This window comes from Pundamilia nyererei, unplaced genomic scaffold (genome assembly GCF_000239375.1).
Source record: "Pundamilia nyererei isolate P.nyererei 1_Seehausen unplaced genomic scaffold, PunNye1.0 scaffold00071, whole genome shotgun sequence".
Taxonomy (NCBI): domain Eukaryota; kingdom Metazoa; phylum Chordata; class Actinopteri; order Cichliformes; family Cichlidae; genus Pundamilia; species Pundamilia nyererei.
The window spans coordinates 2,953,813-2,963,736 of NW_005187472.1; the positions used below are offsets into that span (position 1 = coordinate 2,953,813).

Below are 9,924 nucleotides of genomic sequence, written 5' to 3' on the forward strand. Positions count from 1 at the left end.
TGCCAATTAAGGACCATAAATTGTACTTCATAGGTTTTTTGCTTGCTCCTGACTTTGTGGCTTTAATAATATAACGCCCCCCCCGGTAATGCAGGGGGAGAGAACATTTTGGAGAGGCAAAGCGTGAGGCAAAGTGTGAAATGGACACGTGGACGTTTTGCAATACTGGGTTGGTGGGTGGTACGTGTTAGAGTAGCATCCCAAATGTCAGGATAAATGATCACCAGTACATAATTCACCTTTTAAAGGTTTTAGTGTTTCGGCTGGTCGGCGTGTTTGAGATTTGAAGCCACCTGGCATCTGGCTGACTCATTTAATTCTAGTACGTAAACAGATTATCTGAGCAGTTCCCTGTCATTTACCACTGCTTGTCAAAACCTCATAAGGTTGGCAATTTCATCAGCTCTAATTTAGATTTACCTCTTGGCTAATAAATGATGCTAGAATGGAGTGAGAAGATGAGTGTGGGGTAAAAATAAAAACATTAGGAGCACTGCAATTAATGACTACACTGCAGCAGACCATCAGAACGTTCCACTTACTTATTACATCATTTTAACAACCATGTAATGTGTGCATTCTACAGAAGTACAAGTACGAATGGCATAAGCAGAGCTCTCTCTTTGCAGATGGCACCGTGTTGTCAGATACTTCCCTTTATCTTTGTCGTGTCATTAAGAGAATTTTTTTTTAAATGAAAAATAAAAATGTTCTTGGATTGGTTCTGGTATGTAGACATGAGATTTTAAATGCCTGTAAAATGATGTTTCTCTGCAGGGAGCCTTTGAACATGCCCAATCCTTTCCTTTAAGATCTCAAGAAGATGAAATATCACAACAGCTGTTATTGACAGGAGGCACTGCGGCTGAATTTGAGAAAATGTCAGGGCTGTCAGGAATCAAACGCAAGCCTCTGTGCAGGGGAAAAGATGAAACTGACTTGAAAGAATTGTGTTGTGTCACTGTGAACACTTGATCTTGCACAGAAATCAGCTCTTGCAAAGGAGCCTAGAATAACACTTCACGTACAGTATTTTACCCCTGTGGGAACTTGAACACCTGTGTCTCCCGTGTTGTCTTTGCCATAAAAGAAACAGATCTATGTACGTAGAAGTTTCCCTTATTGGAAATGAATGTTAAAGCAGGCACCACTTTAATTCTTAACCAACAAAAGCAACAATTTTTCTCACAAATGAAACATGCAAGTCATGGCGAACACAAAGACAACAAAATGTAACTTTACAAAGCCTTCATACCACGATCAGCAATGAACTACTGTCTCATACTAAGCAAAAAAAGAAACTATGTTGACTATGTTGACCCAGTTTTATACTTTTGTAGCTTAAATCACTACCATTGTTTTTTATGTTCTCATCAGCTCTAATCAAGCTAATAACTCATAACTAATTTCTAACAACTACACATTCCTCAGGAGCTGACACAGACAAAATCAAAGGTATAAACAGTTACAGATATTTGTTACATGAGTGTTAATGTGATTATAATGTGAACCGCAGAAATATAAAAACAAACAAAAAAAAGGATCCATGTTAAACTTTGTGGAGAATGTGGAGAAAAAAATTACAAAATTAAAAACTTACACTAGAAAATCCAAACACATGGGTACCTTTTTCATGAGCCCCTACCTCCACTGAGTACCTGTGTGACTTCTATGTCAGAATTTCTATTGTGACCTGTTAAGATGATGACCAAATCAAGATGTCCGCACCCTTGCAGAGATTCTGAAGCCTTCACCTGCAGCTGTTACTTGCAGAAAAGATGCAATGTTAGGAATCTTGCATTATTCATTAGACAGTATTCTCATTGGCTGAAGGTGTGGCCCCAGGGTCCTCTCAAGCCCACAGGAAGAGTAGGTGGTCATGAATCATGGAAATTTTATGTAAATAGTTCTGAAACAACCTGCTGGAGGACAGTGGGAAAACATGCTTGCAAGGAATGATGGATGTAACACATACAGTATGCTTTAAAATAGATACTCATTTATAAAAATGAGCAAAAACTGGCTGTGGCACCACATCTTTATGAAAACAACATGCATTTTGAGCCATTTCACCTAAAGCAAAAGGTCTCCATCCACCAATTTAGTTGGATCAGAAAACTGTACGCAGCAAATAGACCATGACAAGCAAGCAGACTGATACCAAGAAGAGATTAAGATGTAAAGCTGAACAAAAAGAAAAGAAACCTGCTGAAAACAATGGCCTCGAGTCTTATTTGAAACTCTCTGCACCTGAAAAAGATTATTTAAAAAATAGGCTGGGCTGTTCTGACCCATTTAAAAATGACTTCAAAGGATCTCCTAAAGTGATGTATAAGTCATTCGCAGTGTGAGACATACAGTATGCTGTATGTCTCATTTTTAATTTGTTTCTTTAAAGAGTCTGACTGTGGTTCTTTTAACAATTTTACTGCATCAGATAACAAGAAGAACTGTTCAGCTTGAAGTCACTGGATTGAATGTAACCAAGAATGTCATTCACTTGCTCAAATACCCACGCAAGTCAATATGTCGATAAAAGGAGGTGTGTGTGGAAACTGTGTGTAGTTGTGGGATTCATTTGTCTTCTTACCTGACAAAGAAAGAAGTTTGATCAAAAGATTAAATGAGTAGTCGCCATGATCTTAGAAATAAATAAGTCATTTACAATTGCAATTTACCTTGTTACTGGGCATGTGAACACCTTTGGACCTTTAAGATCAGCTGGTTTAAAAAAAAAATGCTAAAATTCTATTTTCCAAAGAACACACTGGGTGTCTTTGATGGATCCCAATCATGAGACAGGTCTCTGAAGACTAGTACGGTCAAGAAGTCAATCTGCTTCATCAGTGGATATTCATATGGACCAAATGCAGCCTAATGGAGCTTGTTGGACGCTCTTCCCCTGCTCACATCGATCGACAGCGTGTGAGCTTGTTGGGTGGGGAGCTGTTCGTTGGCTATTGCAGTGGTATGTGTGTGCATTATAGCTTTGGCAAGTACAACAAACCCGAGGGGAAAACAAGCAAGCGCTCTCACCTTTCTTCAACCTCCACCCGATTAAAGGGAATGAAAAATCCATGAGTGCTCATTAGATAGGTTTACAGGTTGCTAATGAACTGATATTTAAAACTTGTCACTTGTCGTGTCTCTCCCTTTCGCTCCAGTTTTCTCTCTTTTTTTTTCCTGTCTTTGGCTGCCCTCCAGGACAGAGCTCCAGCAGGTCTGCAGGGGTGCCAGTATTGCTCTGTATCAGCAAAATGTCAGCCAGGAACATGCACACACACACTGGATCCAGGCTACATATCCCCAGTGCCTATTTCCATCAAATGGAAGGACACATTCAAGATGTACGACCTTAATTTGACTCTGGTAATATAGGTTTATAATAGGGTATGCTGTATAACTGGAATGAACTATTTCACTTGTGTCTGTAACTGTGCATAGTAGCTGTTCAACCTCTTATGGCCTCAGTTTGGTGTGAAACGTTATAATAGTTGTCCTCATTAAAAATCACCTCACCTTTTTAACCACTGTGTGATAAAAAGGGCAATTTCACCACAAGTCAATGCCTCGTCTTTCATACCGGTCGCACCTCTGTGGGCAAAAGCTGCGTCAGGTAGATTGCCTGCAGACCATAACCGCTCTAGTTGCAGTCCAGGAAATATTACCTCAGTAATCTGCAGCAGGAGGCATTTCAGCAGGAAATGGCTCCCTGTGCTGGGTTGTATATATGTCCGGGGCTGAGTTGAGCTCATAATTCAATGCAGTCATTGGCACTTTTCATCCTCTGTCTGCTGGGGCAGGGTACTGGCTAAATGACAGTGAAAGCCACAGTGGCACTTCTGCCATTGCATTACGACTGGCAGAGACCCCGGGGCACCATGACTGGAGTGCTAAGCGAGAACATGGCTGCCAATCACTTGATATTAATCCCCCTATGATCATGAGAGACAGCCGACATGAGGTGGGAGGGGAGGAGGCAAACCTGGGGTGGGGAGGAGCGGGACGTGGACCCAGCTGGTGCGTGGCCAACAGAAATTAGCTGTGTGCTCCCATCAGAGCGTTCAAATGCCTCACGCTCACCTGCACACGCACACAAACTCAGAGCCACCTACACAAAGGCAGTGAAGGTCAGCTGTGCTCAGCCTCTTCTGTACCGTACCACATAATACGACCAGACAGGAAAGCTCAGTGCATTTCACCTTGATGGATTCCTTGGAGTGCTATGTTTTAAATCTCATTGCCTCAATATACTGTATAAAAAGTCCAGAGTAAATACATCAGCGACCAAACTGAGAGGACAGAGGTGAAACTAGCACAAAGCCTCTAAGGTAGTTAGTGTTCATGCCATAAATATACTATTTTTACCCCTAATTTTGTCATACAGTTGTTTTAATAAGACAAATTTAAGATTACATGACAAAAAAATAATGATTATTCTAATAACTCACTTTAATGGGCTTTTTCAACAACTTAGTATGTTATAACTGGATCACGCTCAAGGGAGCGTTTACAGACAATTACACTATATTCCCAAAAGGATTCACTCAAGCATCCAAATCATTCAGTTCAGGTGTTCCAATCTGTGCAGTCTTACTCTACAAAATCATAAAATCAAGCACCTAGGCATGCAGGCTGCTCAATCAATTCCAGTGTGCTGCCTTGATAGGATGCCACCTCTGCGCATAAAATCCAGCTGTAAAAATACCTCATAGTCAATGTTAGTGGTCTTATAACAAAGTAGAATCGACTGTAAATGACAGGAAGTCACTTACAAAGTAGACCATGTAAAATCGCAGAGCAGGCTGTGGTTACCGACTTTCTGCATTGTCAGTCGTTACAGACCTCCAAACTTCCTCAAACTTTGTCTTCCGAGAAGAGCTAAAGCTTTTACAACTGCAAAGAGTGAACCAACATTAAGCCGTATGGATTAAGAATGGGATGTCACTCAAGTACATATATATTTGAGTAGGCAGACGAGCAAATACCTTTGGCTTTATAGTTTAACTGCAATGGTTTGAGTAACTTTATTTTTGGGGTCATTTTTTACTGCATCACCCAGCTTTCTGCTGAGCTACAGCTGGCAGGCAGCCACACTGAAAGTATTCTGCAAGATATCTTGGTGAAGATGGAAATTAACGACTCCCTCGGTGATTGCTGTTTGTCCAGACCCAGAAGTAGTTCTGTTTTTTTAGATAAATGCTGCTGCGTGATATCCAAGGTCAAGATCCTCTTTTGGCTAAATCAGCTGAGCTTAGTCTTGAAGGTAAGTCTTCAAAGATCTCTTTCTCCCTTTTTGAGGCGCACATCAGGAGACACATTTTCTAATGTAATATAAATATAAACCCTTGTCTAGGTGATTAAAATCCCTGATTCCCAGAGACAGTGCTGAGGACATGACCTCTGTGCCTTCAGCGGTAGCTATGATCCTCTGATGGTCATGTGGCTTCATGTCCCAGTGGTAATCCACACACAGACTTTTGATTAAAAAAAAAACAAACCCTGCTCAAGTTGTTTATTGTAAGACAAAAATTGTTTAGTTATGTTCTTAGCAAGCTTCACTCTCGTTTTTGTGTTGTTATTGTTATTATTGTATGCTTCCTGTACTTTTATAATACTCTGTTGCTGGAGTACAAGCTGTGTCTTTGTTTAAAGTGAATAAAGAACCTGCACATTTAAAAAAGGAAGATTCAGCTTATTTAAGCTGCTTATTCAGCCTCTGTACATTCCCTGTCTGATGGAGTGCAGAGCTGCTCCCACTTTGTCACGTTTAGTTCAGACTAATGGTTATTTTGTGTGATATATAAAATGAGATTTCTAATAGACCCCCTTGTTTGTGCTTCTGTGTGACTGCTTTGAATGTTTGGTGTGGGCCACGAAGATGTTTGTGTAGCAAGTGAAGACTAAAGTAAAATGGACAGAATGTTAAGACGTAGTTTTCACTTCATAGAAAAGGATGACTGACACAAAACTAGAAACTCCAGTTGAACACTTTGTCATACACTGTTAACGCCCTGTAATCACGGCATGTTTGTTGTCAGAGCAAAGGTGTTGACCTTAATGTGACACAGCCAGTGATCACGAGTAATGAGGATGTGAGTTAAAATTAGAGGGTGTATTCATCTGATGAAGGCTTTGTTCACTTTCTCAGGTTGTTGCTGGCTGTACAGTTCTCTCAGTTCCCATCTCTTCTTCTGAAACTTCTTATAAAAGGAATTAACTTTTTCGGTTATAGATCTATTAAAAACAATATACATACTGCCCAATTATGTTTGGTTTTTTTAAAATTATATTCACCAAGACACTTTCACTTTGCTAATTATCTGTTGTAGCCTATATAAGTATATATAAGTTATTAAGGAATGTAAAGTATTCTTTTTCAAAATGAGTAAAAAAGAATCAAGAAGATTATTCTAGAGTCATGTGGCAGCCCAGACACAGTTTGGCAGAAAGAAACAGCCAATGCAAAGTTCATCTAAATGTCAGAGAAGAAGATGAACTGCCAGACACACATATTTAATGACTTTCAAACAAAGGCCAAACTGTTTCATTATATTCTTACACAAATAAGTAACAAAAACATTGCGATATGCAGTTTATTTAAAACTTGTATTTGTAAATTTAAGTCGTATTGTTGCTTATTGTAACTTATAAACAAATAAATTATTAAGTATGAAATTGCCATTGGTTTCTCCTAATTGCGAATTATAATTCCTTTATGGTTTTCTTGTTTAAAAACAGCCTGGAAAAGAAGAAGAAGAAGAAGGAGCATGATCTCTCTCAGACAGTCATATGACAGTCCAGTCACCCAGTCACAATTTGGTGGTAAAAAACAGCAAAAGTTAAGTTCCTTTAATGGTCACTTTGGCTCTATTGGTGATTGAAAGTCATTTGACTAGACCAAGAAAATATAACAAAGAGGGTGAAATGCTCCACAAACTTGTTTTATAAAGTTAGAACAGAGGTAAAATCAATGAACTGATTATAACCATATAATTTTGGCTTGACTTTATTTAAGATACAGTGGTTTAATTTAACTTGATTGCTTTTAAACTCTTTTTGCTATTTAATATTTATTATTATTATTGAAGCTGTGCTGTTACTTACTGCGCATATATTTCTTATGAAGTAAGATAATAATAACTATTTATAATTTGCGCCTCGTCTCCCTTAAGTATAACATTAATAATTATAATATTTAATCATTTGCCTACAGCAAATATTTACAAACAGCCTGAGGGGAAAAAAGAACGTGAACTCCTCAGACAATCATATGACCGACCAGACACCATTTGGCGGAAAGAAACGTCAGCGCTTTCATTGGTGTACTGCGCACTTTACGTAGACTTAAGGACCACCCCCACGAACTCCACGTAAAGTTCTCAGCAGGCGTTGGTGAATGAGCTGGTCTCTCGTGCGTTCACGTAAAGCTGGACGACTTTTTTTTTTTTTGGTAACGAGCGGAGAGGAGATGCACACGGCACTCGAGTGAGGTAACTATATAAAAAAACCCATTTGTTATCATTCACTCCCACAACATGGACCCGGGTAGCGTTATCCACGGCTCGTGGATTTTGTTCGCCGCTGTTGCGAACATTTGTAACGAAACATAACACCGTTCTTTATATCGTTGGTCTTTCTAGACTGTGAGCTAATTTCCTGTGAGTCGTCTGCTAGCTTATGTTAGCTGGTTGGATTGTTGTCTTCCTTTCCAGGCTAGCGTTAGCCTTCCGAGAACGGGCTGACTGTGGAGTCAGGGGCTTTGAAATAGTACCTCTGTGAGGTATTCCGGTGTTTTGAACATAAGCGACTACTTCAAGTATTCATTTTTGTGCCTTTTAACGCTGTCGTGTTGAAATCACGTCTCAAGGACGCGGAAGTGTAGCACGCTTAGTCTGATATTCGAACCACGTGCGGATTTCAGCCCTCCCTCTGATCAGTTTATTGATGAGTGATTGGCGGTTTTACTGCGATTCCTCAACAGCAGACGGTTCTCCCTAGTCTAACTTGTGTGACTGGTCCGTTTCTGATTTTTATTGAACTTGTAGACATTACACGGCTTTCACCCACCTTGCTGAACACTGCATGCGTGGGGAGCTGCCATTGTGGAGCGACTGCATTTGGTGATATGCAAATATGGCATTCAAACAGTACCCTCCCTCTCTATAAATATTCACTCTATTGTACTAAATTTCTGAGCATCACCACAAAGTCTTTTTATAAGCTCTTAATTGAAATCAGCATCGTCAAAGTGATCCGGGTGAAATGTCCGCGCATTTGTTCATTTTCTCATAGTCTGTCTCGTTGAATCAGTGATCTCCTTTTCAGCGTCCAACATTTATTTTCTTCCTGTTGCCACCAGAGTTTACTGACCGCGTAAAACTAATTTAAGTTAATCTGTACTACTATAACGATTGGATATTTGTTTTAAAAAACTAAATGTTCAAAGTAACTAATAGCTAAAGCTTAAAATGGATGCAGTGGAGTAAACGCCCCCCCTTTACTTTTCTTGCAGTGCTGATTTTATTGCAATTGCAACTGCCATGTTTGACCGTCTTGATTAACAGCCAGCTTGAGTAAAATATTGCGTGCGTGTGTTTCCTCTACATTCGGTCCAGCGGCAGTGCTTTAACCTAGTTCATTCAATATTAAGTTGCAGTTTTAAGGTGTACTAAGTTGGTATAATAATACTTTGGCATTTCATTTCTGCCTATAAGGAATCCTGAAAGGGGAAAAATGTTCATTACTGGGAATCAATTAATTATTTAATTAATTAATTCATTTATGTATTTATTTTTAACACAGCGAGTTCTACCTGGCAAGGATCTGAGTGTGTGGCTCCTGGTGTTTGGAAGGTTGTAATACCTAATCTGAAATCCCTAAATCTTGCACTTGACAAATGCCATCTATGATATAGTAATTAAATAAAATAATTGAAACTAACCTTTATAGAAAATTTAAAAAAATTAAGGGGGAAGAAAAACGAATAAACGTTGTAATAAGTTTGAGGCAGACAAATTCAACAAATTAATTCGATTTTCACCTTGGTCATGGTCCTTGTGGCAAAATAGCTTCTAGTCTAACACTTTTAAAAATATTATGTAATGTTGTAATGTGGGCACTATGAAAGTGATGTCATGAAGTTTAATGCAACTCTGAGTTTCACATCTCTATGTAACCAGAAAGGCTAAAAATACTTCCTAGCACAGTGCCTTATTTGGTGTATGTAACACAATGAGTCACATTGAAGTATGTAGCTATGTACTGAATCATATTTACTCTCTGCTTAAAATATATGTGTAACATTTGGGTGGAAAATTGATGAAACAGCTACTGCAGGATACACACTCATTTATTTAGGTGTGCTTTGGTCTGACTTAAGGCCGTTGGCTGAATTGCTAAAGCTGGAAAGGTTGGCTTATTACATCCCCACCCCAATGTGGTTCCACTGCATTACATGCCATATCCAAACCAACCACAATTAAGGGAGTAGGTTAAAGATCTCACAAGTGCAGCACCTGTTAGCATCTAGATGTCCACACTTCTGTACATATGCGTTCTACTTCGTTAGGTAATTAAATTAAATAACTCTTTTTAGTGTGGTTCCTTGTTCAGATATACTCTTTGAGTGAGGAGGACTAGAAGGATCAGAATAAAGAAAGGCTCCTGGGATATACTGACTTTTAATCCCTAAAGTCAGGTACATACTAGATGAGTCTTGGCAGTCCCAAATGTTGGGGCACCACATTGGTGGCCCTTTATAATCCCAGAAATTATATACGTAGCTATTTTAGCCAATACTGATCATTATGCATAGACTAAATAGTGGAATCATGTCTGTTTATCTACATTTCATTGGACTCTTGATTATGCTCCATTGCCTACAAAGACATCCAGGAAATTTGGATAATGTGTGACCTATGT

General features: G+C 39.1%; 1 protein-coding gene across 3 annotated transcripts in view; it reads left to right on the forward strand.

Annotated features, from left to right (window-relative positions):
- The first annotated feature begins 7,272 nt into the window (after positions 1-7,272).
- slc39a10 (solute carrier family 39 member 10) overlaps positions 7,273-9,924 on the forward strand; it is a 33,824-nt gene continuing 31,172 nt past the window's right edge. For all 3 annotated transcript variants that reach the window (XM_013911786.1, XM_013911789.1, XM_013911788.1), the window contains exon 1: positions 7,273-7,493. The gene's annotated coding sequence lies outside the window, so the exon portion shown is untranslated. The remainder of the gene's footprint in view (positions 7,494-9,924) is intronic.